A 12132-nucleotide genomic window follows, 5' to 3' on the forward strand; every position below is an offset into this window, starting at 1 on the left:
ACGCATTTATCCCCGAAGGGGGATGCAGAGGCGTAACAAGGCCACTCACTTTTCGCCAAGTGTGTTCCGTCCCACAATGTGATAGGGGGCGAACCTATCACCATATCGGGCACAAATTCCAGACTTCGGGCTGATACTAAGCCGAGAACCTCAAATATCACTTTGCCTGACCCGGGATTCGAATCCAGAATCTCAGAGCGTTGCCATACTACTAATGCAATACAAATACGCCACCGAAGCAGTCAGCAATTTTAGCTATCTTAATTCAAATTTAGTTTTCAATCAAATTCTACCGCTTCGCATTAAATATAAGTAACAAATGGCTTCATTTCCACCAGAGAGTGGCCAAATGCAGCATAACGATTACGTGTGGCATAGATTGAACGAGTCCCGAGTCCTGACTAGGTACAATCAGCAACAAAAGCTGCTCAACTAATTCAATGTCTAAAGCTATACACGTTCTAGTTATTTTTGTTTGTGTAAATATTTGGAGATTATTTGAGAAAAAGGTTATTGCTGAGGACACAATATTATATCGTCAATTTGAAATTTTGAATTTGTTCAGCAACTTTTGGGTCTAACTGTACCTACCTAATAAATAGGTATGCTATAAGGAATGACTGTACTTGACTGTCGAAATACATTGCACGGTTCTTTTGTACTATATTTTAATATTATAAATGCTTAGCTATTTTTTTAAAACACTGAGATTATTATGATTTCGAAAAAAAACTGTAGATAGGTATAATTAGTTATGCTAACGCAATAAATATTTTGTATTCATATAAATATAACTATCTCATTCACACCCTCGCATTATAATACCAGTGACGTCACGCATCTATCAGTGCGTATATAATAGATAATTTTAAAATAAGTTATACCATAACTTGAACTAACCTCCTCGCGTGCTCATAATAACATTTTTATGAACGCGGTCTTATGAGTTAAGTCCCTTTTTCATTTACAGCTTAGTGCTAAAATGTTGTTCATTTTAAGAAAAATATATTATGTTTTTTGAACATAAATACTAAAAACAGTTTAAGTGGAAAGTGGGACGTAGCGGAGTAAGTAATTAAACTAAAACAAACAGTAAGTATATCGGGGTGATGAAAAATAACTAATAAAATTATTAATTCTGAGGGACTGGTAGACTACGGAGAGACTAAACCACGTTATATTTTAACCGACCTCAAAAAAAGAAGGAGGTTCTGAATTCGACTGTAATTTTTATTGTTTTATTTTATGTTTGTTACGTCAGAAATTTTGACTGGATGAACCGATTTTGATGATTTTTTTTCGCATAAATTGAATTACATATATCACATTATTCGGTGTCTTTTTCAGAAAAAAAAAAAACATAATATATCTAGAATGATAATATTTTTATTATTGCTTTGAATGACGAGACGAACTTGCCTTTCGCCTGATGGTAAGCGATACAACCGCTCATAAACAGTAGAAACACCATCCAACACCTTGAATTACAAAGTATTGTTTGGTATTCCACTGTGCTCGCCATTCTGAGACGTTTGATGTTAAGTCTCATTATGTCCAGTAGTTACACTGGCTACAATAATCCTCCAAACCGGAACACTCTACTACTCACTGTTGCTTGGCGGCAGAAATAGACAATGCGGTGGTACCTACTCAGGCGGACTCTTGCATATGAGAGACCTAGCACCAGTGATATTGATAATTATTGAAGCAGGAACAATGAATATTTCAAATCCTATTTTTACGACATAAATAAATATTATTCGAAATTGTAGTAGTGAGCCAACGATTTATAAATAAATACTCTTTTTTTGGGGCAGCCGAGCAATTAAACACTATCAGTCTCACTTATAAACTTGTTTTAGCGTTAAGTAGTGGTTAAGTATTGCTTAAATAGCTGTTTAAAATATCACCGGTTTCCTAGTTTAAACCTTATTAAAAGGCAAGATGGCGGATTTTATCTTACAGCTGATCGAGTAAATTTGTGTTCACTAAGCAGATTTGCGAACTTTCCTAAAGTAAAACTGATTTTTTAAAAACTGTACCTACATTAAAACAATGCGTAAACATTTCAACTTCATAACAAAACAATACATTTACTAACACTCACAACTCATTAACAAGTAGTAGCTTTTGTATAAACCCTTACCATTCTGTATAAACCGACTTTATTTCTTGTTTTTGCCGAAAAATATAAGTGCTGGCGGAAAAAAGAGCTGTTTCAGTTTATATTTTATGAGCACTAGAAAACGTCTGGCTTGCGAAAGAGTGGTAACAGAAAATAATATTTTCCTTCAGTAAACATTATCGCGTTGTGCTCGACGTCGGTCGACAGTAAAACTGTTCTAGGGAGCTGGAACCGATTAGGTTTCTTGTATATTAGGTCTAGTATCACAACTATGAAATATTTATAGTTCAACAATATATGTATCACTATTTCCAACCTAGACAGCAGTTTATTGTTTGATTACCACACAAGATTTAAATCTCAGAACAAATGAAAACAAAATCTTTTCTTTCATAATGAATATATAGCTAGAGAAATGCTTTAAATTCTAATTTAATTTTACTTATAAGTATGTAATCTAAATTCATAATAATATTATGAATGCGAAAGTTTGTAAAAATGTTCGGATGTTTGTTAGAAGTAAACGCAAAAACAGCAAAATAGCTGTGGAAGAAAAATCACACAAATAGATCCTGGATTAACATATAGGCTATTTATACTGCTATTTTGCTTCCACGGGAAATAATGAGATGTTTTAATTTGATTTTTATTAATAGATGGCGTTGTAGTCGTACTGGTTACGCTGTGAATCGCTACAATATATAGGAACTTATGTAGCAGGAAAGACTATTCACGCGAGCAAAGCCGCGAGCAATGCCTAGTAAGAAATATTGAAACAATAATAGTATAACATTACTATCTCTAATGATCGCTATATTTGAAAATAGACCAATTTATATGCTCTATTGCTTTAATAAAATTTTACTGTATAGAGAGGCTTAGAGTACAAAGTATTTTAAATGCATTTTATGCAATTTATTCATGTTCATAAAGTACTCTGAAAGCGTACACATAAGTTTTTATTTAAATATAAATAAAACTTCGCTGCGTAATGAGAAACGTGGAAACTTGGAGGTTCCAATCTAAAGATCTTCTTATTAAAACTCGTTCAAAAGAAACTTACAGAAAACTGCATCTAAATGATTACTTTGTAACCGACCTACGGACTGACTCAATTGAGGTGTGGTGTTATTTGCAACGTGAATAAACGTTCTTGGGTTTTTAATAATCACTTTTGTGGCTGTTGTAGGTCTACGATAAGTATATTTTTCAACAGAGCTAGTCGACTATGTATTTTCATTATAGCCTCGGAAGTTAGACAGCCTAACGGTTCATGTGATCGTGAGTGGTCAACGCCAGCACGAATTTTACGAGGACAGCCAAGTCACCGTACACAGGGGCACTCTCTGTTCCTTCACTATTATATTCCAGTGAGACAGCAATCCGACATGAGAGATCAGGCGCAGGACTAACGACTTTACGTGCTTTCCGCGGCGCGGAATTATCACACCGCCAACACCCTGACACCGAGCTGCGACTAAGTCATTTTTCAGATGGAAAAACTAAGTCACAATTATTTTAAACCGACTCAGGATTCGAACCCAGGACCTCGGCGCAGTAGTCGATCTTATACCCCATACAATTACGCAGTAAAAAAAAAATATGCGCTACGACTAGCACTCCACCTGCGTGGATGTGATCAAAGTAAAGGAAAAATGAACTAACAGTAAGCTTCCATCTTTGTGTTGAAGAGTGTAAAGTAACGAACGCTTAATCAAAGTTAACTTATACCAACGATGTACAAGTCACAAGTTGAATTATGGACGAGAATTTATAGGGAATTCTGTTTGCATGTCCGAGCTTCAGAGTTCTATTTAAGGGGTACATTAGTGTGTCCATGATTGAGGTACCCAGTAAACTTCATAGCTGGTTGGCAAAGAACATACAATTTACCTGTGCTCTATACCAGCTGGATAACGACCATTCCATATATGGTGAAAACCAACGGCATCAAAATGGTTCTTTCTGGTTTTATATTATGTTTCTCCAGAGAGAGTCAGTGTTGAGCTTCTATTTAAAACAAAATATTTTGGTCGATATGATTTTATGAAATATTTTGTATGATTGGAAGCTGATATTTTGTCGTCCATTGCCAACTGTAACCGTGTTCAAATAAATTAGTGAGTACTACTTAAAATTATCACCTAGAGAAGAAGAAGAACTTTGTGATAAGTTTTATAAAATATTGCCCTTCATATTTTGATCTCCTAAAAATGGTTGCTGTTAAGTGCGCATCCCATCTTAAAACTTAAGCATAATTTATAGATTGCATTAAATATTTCTCCAGCGGAACCACCTTTTAGTCGAATAACATCAATATGAACTACTAAAAATTCCAAACTCAAAAGCCATATCCAAAATTCATAAATGCATGACCATTATAGATCTTACGAGCGCACGCTGGCGTTTGAAAACATCCCTCCACCGGAATTTGATTGAACTGCGCGGCTTTGAACCATCTGCCTCTGACTTCTTTAATAATCATTATATCGGTATCTTCGCTCGCAGCGATATCGGATGCTGTGGTTCGATTTTATGAAATGTTCTGTGCATTCTAAAGGTTGGTGAAGCGTCCACTTGCATGTGGATTCGAATTGATAAGTAGATTTTATGATGGTATAAGTTTTGGACGTTTGCATATTATGATGAGAATCGAAGCCTTCGAAATTTGGACCTATCAAAAAAATGCTTCGCCTAAATTGGACAGCTACGACATCTCACACTAAAGTTTTGGCCCGAATACAAAAGAGCGCAGAGTTAAGATAAGACAGCGTAAAGTATCGTACCTAGGTCATATCTTGAGACATAATGGGTACCGTCTATTGAGAACCATGATGTTGGGAAAATAGTTGGAAAAAGAAGTGTAGGAAGGAGAAAGGAGTGTACAAGAATAAAAACAGTTACAAAACTGTTTCAACAAGCCACGGACAAGGAGAGTTTCAAGCAACTAATTGCTAACCTTCAGTAATGGAAAGGCACCTGAAAAAGAACATGCATGAGTTGGGTAGATACTTTCATTACTTTTTTCAGCGAAGAAATGATCCGCAAGCAATTCTTTTGCTTATAGGACTCTATCCAATTACGGGCATTGTGAGACTTAAAATGTAATGACTCAGGATGCCATAGGTATTCATCACTGTTATGCACTCTGAGCTTTAACTAAACTTATCGAGCGTCATGGCACCTCCATTCATTCATATAAAACATACGACCCATTACATTGTAATTCTGATTTACAACAAAATACATTTAGACCTGAAGTACAGTCGATATGTAATGTAAATTTTAACTCCCAGTAAACCGGTTAGTGTCAGAGGGCGAAACCTCTTAAACCATCCCTACTGGGTGAATAAATAAAATCCTTCTTGCTTAGTTGGTTGATACACACTGTCGGGAAGGTTAGTCAGTACTTTATCTTCCTATTTTAAGTTGAACTCAACTTAGAGGTCGAATTTATCCTGGCAGTTTAACATTATCTTTATAACGTACTACGTACCCTTTGGTGAATCTATATTCTCTAATTTCATAGATATTGACTTATTTTTTTTTTGCTTTATCATAATATTGATAATTTTTGGACTTGTCTGTCTATGGTTTAAATTTATAATCATCACTTCATCACATCACTGGGTGAGTACCTGAATACATAATACGTCTTGAGGTACCCAGCTAATAATAAAATTATATATTCTTTATATTCCCTTCCCACAAGACGAGATTTTTCTTCCTTTCTTCTATCACCTAAGTTTATTTTTTACCAAAATCTACAATATATTTTACATTTATAATAAGTAAGCAAATACTTCGCCCCATTCACGTTGAAATATTGATACACAACTAATGTTCTTTAGATGTTGGCTATAACATTGTTAGTTCTACGCATCCGTATATCTTCATCCCTAAGGGCGTCGTGCGATTTTACGGCACGTCTCTGCAGGCCTATACACACTCCGCTTCGCACAAGACATCTTTATAGACATTCGCCTGAAAGCGGATATTTTGCTGACTACCTACTTCCCTGAACACAGCGTTTTGTGATTTGAGTTGTTTTTGTTTGAAATTGTTCAACTCATATTGAAATGTTATGCTTACAACGATAATACGAGTCTGCGTTTTGATTGAAATTAGTTTAGAAATATTTTACTAGACTCTTGAATTTTTTTATATTATTAAAACACCTAGAAGCACGTTGTTTTTATGATGCTTGCTATGCAAAGTAGATCTGTATTATCCATTATATAGTTATCAAAATCAACACTGCACAATTTTACTATTATACAATAAAAATACGACGAATTTTTGAACGAACTTTATTTGAATTCTCTGGATAAAAATCCCAGATGGCAGTTACATTTCACTTCAATCTCCAATCACACCACCGCAAACATAACATTCCACCACAACTAGTACTCTTTCCGAAATGAAACCGTAAAACTTTCGGATAAAACGGCAATATTGCCGAAAATATACGCATAGCCCAACACATTACCCGATTCGGCTAATATGCCATATTTCGCGTGTCCGAAACTGAAGTTAACGGTCGGCCTCTCTAATTAAAACTATACATCAAGTTAAACGCGTGGACTTTAATGATGGTTGGATGCGGCAATGTTTCAGACTGTAGTGCTTTTGATCCTACTTAAAATTAGCTTATCAATTTTAAGCAGGGAAAATATACTGATGCTTATGTTTAATAATTGTGCATTCAAAAACATATTACGTACCCATGACTCAGCTCATTGCATATATTTGATTCTAAATTCTATCACATGAAATATATAACTATAGTAGATGAAAAAATATGATGGCTCATCATAATTTTCTATACATTATAAAAAAAAATATATTTCTGAATATATTATTGGTCTGGTAAGTTAAACTCAACAAAAAGTTTCGTAAAAGTAATCAGGAAAAAAGCAAAATGTTTTTTTCAAAATGCCATGTCCATATAATTTGAAATGACACTCTCTGGTGCCTTTGTAATAAGAGCCCTTTTACATGATATAAAAGCCGGTTAACCGGCGCTCGTTCCACCGACATATTGTGTATAGCACTTTATGCATATTATTAAAGTTTTGAACCGTTATACAATTCCCGACAATTATGTGAAAGATCTCACACTTTATTTTAACCACATTTTAGTTTAAATTCCATCTATTTAGCAGACCCTTTTATTCTTGTCATAACGTTTTTCGTTCTATAGACATTTTGGCTTGTATTTATAAGTACTTATATTATTTTCTGTAAATATGTTATTGTGTACGCTATACGCTTTAACATCTTATCACACTGTCATGTAAAATAAGACGACTGGTACCAATTGGTAAATAACATTTTGAGCACAAATTTGGTCCTGATCTCCAGTCTATAACTAACTATACTGTTTAATGTCTTTGGCTTTACCTAATATAACATATAACTTATAACACCTACATATTATAAAATATATGTATACCCAATTGAAACTTGGATAGAACAGATTATTCTCCAAGTCAATGACAGAAACTATCCTTGAATAAATTTTGGATCTTACTATCATATTTTAAATAATATAATTCACTGAGTAGTGCTCTCATCTTCAATTTTAGTACCAAATTACATACACGTATTACCAAGATATGAGCATTAAATATTATCACGATGCCATCGCAGGATAAACATATTAAAGGCCACAATGACTTCGACACCTATTACATACATTAAAAAACCATTATTCTAATGACAAGCTGTTTTTTTTTATAATCTGCATAACTTAAAGATAAACGCACGATGTTACCTTAACGTCATCCATATTTCATTTATATAACAGTTTATTTTTTTAGTGCGATTATTTTTGAATATAAGCATTTTCATAAAACTATTTTTCGGATTTTATCGCGGTTTTTTATATTATTATTTTCTCGCGAAATTTTGATAATTTTACAGCCTTCGTGGTCACAGGGGACCCTGCGAAAAAAAAATTATTTCATACTATAACAGTCAAGTTACTTTTATTTCAGAAACTAACATACGCGTAAACATAAGAAATCATTATATAAGCATTTTGTAGTAGTGCTTGCAATTTCCAGTATCATAATTATGAATGTTATAAATTTACTAGCTCTACCTAGAAAGGTGCGTTACAAATACGACACGTAGGTCCGTGTCGTTTAATTGTTCTGACTGTGATTGGTGGAAACCAACGCGGGAGTCACGTGGCAGTCTCTCGACCAATCACAATGAAACGTCACGGGCTCTTGTTACTAAGGCGGCTGATCTAATTATATACTACCATTTAGTTTATTTCTGTTACTAAGCAACAACATACCATATTATTGGCAGTGCAATTATGGAATATCATGGAATCCAACGATTTAAAGAAGAGACGAGCGCGACGAAGTAGTTTACACTCCTTTAGATTAAAACTAATAAATGAAACTCTTTTGGTGTTTGTAAAGTAAATACAGAAGCCAACGAATGACCCGACCAAGTCTTAAAAACAAAATTGTTTAGTTTTTATAGAAATAAAAGCAACAGAACAAACGCGGAAAGCATTTTCTTGTTAAGATAATGATGTGAAAATACTACAAGAATCTTCAAAGATCTTGAAAGTTTTGTTTTGTCCGATACAGTATCGTTATTGGGGCAATTTGTTAAATTGCCAAGAGATGAAGAAGAGAGGTTTCTCGACGACCATTGTGATTTTAATAGACCGACCGTTCAATGCACCAGACTCTTCAGTTTATTGTTTGGTATATTTTCTATCAGTTTTATTTGTAAGCATATAGTATTAAGACTGAATGACTTCTCGTGGCTATAATAATAATATCAGCCTTGTATTGTCCTGTCACACTGCTTGGCACGGGCCGCCTTTACTACTGAGAGAGATTAGGCTTTAATCCATAACGCTGGCTTAGTGCGGATTGGTAGAATTCACACGCCATAAAAATTTCTATAGGGAACTTTTTAGGTATGCAGATTTCCTCACGACGTTTTCCTTCATCGCTCAAGTAATCAAGTTAAGTTATCGCTATTGGTAAGAATTCATTATCAACATTAATTAGGAAATAGGGGACATTAAAGGCGAGAAAAAACCTCAGAGGCAGTGAAATAGCAGCCGCAAAACGCATTTGTTTTGGATATTTATGAGTCACTTACCATAATTAAATACTCTATGATTTTTAGAAAATATGCAAGTTTCACTCAAAAACTTAATTACACTATAAAATAATATATAAAGATTGAAAACCGGAGCAGGGCAAAGCGAAAGACCATTAAAATGCTGACACAGATCAAAAGGGAACATTTATTAGCAAAAACTAAAATATCGCTTCTAATCAATTAACCGCACCTTAAATTATAAAGTTCTCAAACAATCTCTAACCAGGTATGATCCAGCGCGTTTCGCATAGTTGGCAAGTTATTTAATATTGTCGATAGTTAATTAACAATAAACGAGGAGTATGGAGTATAAACGGCTTTTGAATTAAATAGAGCTGAGGCTAGGAAGCCAATAAGTTAAATCGATTTTAGAATGAAACAAGGATTATTTTTTGTTTTACTGTAAGGAATGGAGGAGGCAAACGGATGTGTCCGTTGATAAAGTTGGTAGTAAATGATCATTGACGCTTAAAAACACAGAGGTACATCATGTTTTTTACTATTGTAATAAGGTATTATAATTAAAGCATTATTCATTAAAATATGTAATATTGTATTACATTTCGTTTTTATTCGCTAATATGGTAAATATACTCCGAAAGTTATACTTTATTGACAACGTCAGTAAAAGATAATTTTGTGATAAAACTATTCAACACTAAAAAGTAGCTAGATATCTTTAATATGAGTCTTACTAAAAAGGTATTAAGAACTACACTGCCAATTTAAGAGAAACTTGTATATCTCAAATTGTCAATAACATGATCTCGATATTCACTTCGATAAACCGAAGCTCGACAATGAAATTTATAGAACACTACATCTCGTGGGATGGACCGATAAATGAGTTGAGGGAAACGCGGAGCCGACCTCCCACCGTTTACTATTTGTTTGGATAGTTTTGTTCGTTGCGCGAGCAGAAATATCAGTTAAGGGTTCCTTATTCAAAGCATAAGACTAAATATAAACTATTTATTTTCTGTATATGTTTGCGAATGTATAAGTTATTGTGTTCTGACCTTTCAATGAACATAGAATCCATTTTTGCTTGACTTAAATTCTTAATCTGCTATTTTTGTTTACATAAATTAATATTAACTTACATTGCTGGTGAGGCCCTATACAGATATTTGCAGGGTAAACTATCTATATTCGTTTGCTGAGGGTTGCCAATGTTTTGAAGTTTGTTTGAATTTCAGTATTCCGAGACATGTTACACCTAAATGAAGAAAAAAATTATGTAAGTGTCTAATTATTCAAAAAAAGTTAACTAAAATCACTTTAATTTTTTAATTCAAGTTCAAAACATATTTGCCTACAAACAAATACTTAGATATAACCAAGATGATTAAGGAAAAGAAAGCAATCTAGGATAAGGAAACGAACCCCTAATGCAGGTAGACGATAAAATACTAACTTTCGCAACTAAACTGAGAGAACAAGAAAGAAAACAATCATAATTAATAACAAGGGAATATTATTTCTTGGTGATATTTACTCTATTCTTTCTGGCTATTATGCAGTAAAGTTCAGCAATTGTTGCCTTCGAATTACATAGCGGAGGTTTTAGTTAGAAATAACTATAAGTTTCAAAAATTTGTTTCCCATATATTTAGTTACCGACATCATTGTGTCGAAGAATAAACACACAAACTTCAGTTAAAATAGTTTTCTTGTCCGTCCCCAAAAAACAGACCATTCTCTATTACACGACCCTATTATTGAATTCTAGTACACCAAATTTTGTGTGCTTTCTGACAAAATGAAACTCAGTTGTAAGCATCGTTGCCAAACGAATAAAGACCTTATACGCATCCAAAGCACTACTGCATAAACTTCCGCTTCTACGATACTTTTCTATATAAGATTAATATTCTTCAAGTAAAATCGATATAGTCTCATTGAAACACAAATTAGTTTGTCGGGAAGTGTCGCTTCCCCACATTTGCATAAGAAGCGTGCCGTATCATATTATACTTGGCGCCTGTGATTTTTAACACATTCCATATATGATAATGAAGTTTTGATGCTATTAAAGTCTGTGAAGTTTTAATGCAAATACTTAATACATTTTTATGTATAAAGCTAAAATGTATTAAATCTATACTATTATATAAAGCTGAAGAGTTTGTTTGTTTGTTTGTTTGAACGCGCTAATCCCAGGAACTACCGGTCCAAACTGAAAAATTCTTTTTGCATTGGATAGCCCTTTGTTCGTGGAGTGCTATAGACTATATATCATCACGCTATACCCAATAGGAGCGGAGCAGTAATGGCTAATATCAGGAACTACCGGTCCAAACTGAAAAATTATTTTTGCCTTCGGATAGCCCTTTGTTCGTGGAGTGCTATAGGCTATATATCATCACGCTATACCCAATAGGAGTGGAGCAGTAATGGCTAATCTCGGGAACTACCGATTCGACCTGAAAAAATATTTTTGTGTTGAATAGTCCTTTGTTTGTGGAGTGCTCAAAGTTATATATCATCACGCTATGACCAATAGGAGCGGAGCAGTAATGGCTAATCTCAGGAACTACCGGTTTCAACTGAAACAATCTTTTTGTGTTGGATAGCCCTGAGTTCCTGGAGTGCTATAGGCTATATACCATCACGCTATGACCAATAGGAGCCGAGCAGTAATAAAAACATGTTGCAAAAACGGGGAAAAATTATTAGTTTTGAGAGCTTCCGTTGCGTGCGCTGCGTAAACGGTTAAAGTTATGCAACAATAATGTATGACGGGATTATTCCTCTTAAAAAGTTCTAAAACATATATAATAAAACAAAGTCCCCCGCTGCATCTGTCTGCCTAAACGTGTTAAACTCAAAAACTACCCAACGTATTAAGATAAAATTTGGTATGG

This window comes from Manduca sexta, chromosome 18 (assembly GCF_014839805.1).
Source record: "Manduca sexta isolate Smith_Timp_Sample1 chromosome 18, JHU_Msex_v1.0, whole genome shotgun sequence".
Taxonomy (NCBI): domain Eukaryota; kingdom Metazoa; phylum Arthropoda; class Insecta; order Lepidoptera; family Sphingidae; genus Manduca; species Manduca sexta.